General features: G+C 34.7%; 1 pseudogene; it reads left to right on the top strand.

Moving 5' to 3' along the window:
- The first annotated feature begins 296 nt into the window (after positions 1-296).
- LOC103788386 (calmodulin pseudogene) lies at positions 297-843 on the top strand (annotated as a pseudogene).
- The last annotated feature ends 1,098 nt before the right edge of the window (positions 844-1,941 follow it).

The raw sequence follows: 1,941 nt of genomic DNA, 5'->3' as shown, positions 1-1,941 counted from the left end.
GGAAATTTTTGATAAAAGTTTGTTAGTGTCATAGTGCCTATCCTATAGCCCAGACATTTTAGAACTAGGTATTTACCCAACAGATAAGAAATTAAATGTCCATGCAAAGACTTTTCTATAAATATTCATTGCAGCTTTATTCATAATGGCCAAAAACTAGAACAATAACCCACACATTTATCAACAGGCTAACAGATGAGCAAGTGGTGGTACACCATACAATGGAATAATACTCATCAACGGAGTCCGAGTGAAGCGAGTGAGTGGAGTGGTTGCATGGTCGCGTCTCGGAAACTGGTAGTGCTTGCAGCGTGGCTGACCAACTGACTGAAGAGCAGATTGCAGAATTCAAAGAAGCTTTTTCACTATTTGACAAAGATGGTGATGGAACTATAACGACAAAGGAATTGGGAAATGTAATGAGGTCTCTTGGGCAGACTCCCACAGAAGCAGTTACAGGACATGATGAATGAAGTAGATGTTGATGGTAATGGCACAATTGAGTTTCCTGAATTTCTGACAATGATGGCAAGAAAAATGAAAGACACAGACAGTGAAGAAGAAATTAGAGAAGCATTCCGTGTGTTTGATAAGGATGGCAATGGCTATATTAGTGCTGCAGAACTTCGTCATGTGATGACAAACCTTGGAGAGAAATTAACAGATGAAGAAGTTGATGAAATGATCAGGGAAGCAGATATTGATGGTGATGGTCAAGTAAACTATGAAGTTTGTACAAATGATGACAGCAAAGTGAAGACCTTGTACAGAATGTGTGAAATTTCTTGTACAAAATTGTTTATTTGCCTTTTCTCTGTTTGTAAATTATCTGTTAAAGGTTTCTCCCTGTCAAAAACATATGCATGTATAGTAATTAGAATTTCATTCCTCCATGTTTTCTTTCCTTATCTTACTGTCATTGTCTTGAAACCTTAATTTAGAAAATTGATCAAATAACATGTTGCATGTGGCTTACTCTGGATATATCTAAGCCTTTCTGCACATCTGAAGTTAGATGGAGTTGGTCAAATGAGGGAACATCTGGGTTATGCCTTTTTTAAAGTAGTTTTCTTTAGGAACTGTCAGCATGTTGTTGTTGAAGTGTAGAGTTGTAACTCTGCATGGACTATGGACAGTCAATAATGTGTACTTAAAAGTTGCACTATTGCAAAATGGGTGTATTATCCAGGTACTCGTGTACACTATTTTTTTGTACTGCTGGTCCTGTACCAGAAACCTTTTATTGTTACTTGCTTTTTAAACTTAGTTTTAGCCACTTAAAGAAAATCTGCTTATGGCACAATTTGCCTCAAATCCATTCCAAGTTGTATGTTTGTTTTCTAATAAAAAAATTACAACTTAAAAAAAAACTCATCAATAAAACAAAACGATTTACTAATACACACAACAACATAGACTGTTCTCAAAATCATTATGCTAAGTGTAAGAGGCAAGGCACATTTGCAATTCCATTTACATAAAACTCTAGAAAATGCAAACTAATCCATAGTGTCAGAAAGCAATAACAATGGTTCTTAGGGTTGAGGCACTGAGGTATAACTGGATTAAGATTGCTAAATTCTTTTGGGAAGTAATGGACATGTTTATCTTTATTGTAATTATGGTTTCAAACTGATCAAATTATGTACTTTAAGTATGTGTAGTATGATTTAGTTATACCCCAATAAAGGAGAAATATTAATTCTTTGTAGATCTAGAAGCTTCATTTTTACAGATGTACCCAAGACAAATTAAAACATATGTCCATTTAATAAATTCGTAAAAGAATGTTCATAGCAACCTTCCTACTACGGTCAAGAGCCAGAAGTAATCTAAATATTCATCAACTGGAGAATTTTAAAACAAATTGCGTTATGTTCATTAAATGGAATAATATTCGGTAATAAGAAAGAAGGAGCTACTGATACACATGACCACACA

The sequence above is a fragment of the Callithrix jacchus genome, chromosome 15, assembly GCF_049354715.1.
Source record: "Callithrix jacchus isolate 240 chromosome 15, calJac240_pri, whole genome shotgun sequence".
Lineage (NCBI taxonomy): Eukaryota > Metazoa > Chordata > Mammalia > Primates > Cebidae > Callithrix > Callithrix jacchus.
Note: the sequence above shows the minus strand (reverse complement) of the source record. Positions and strands in the feature narration are given on the sequence as shown.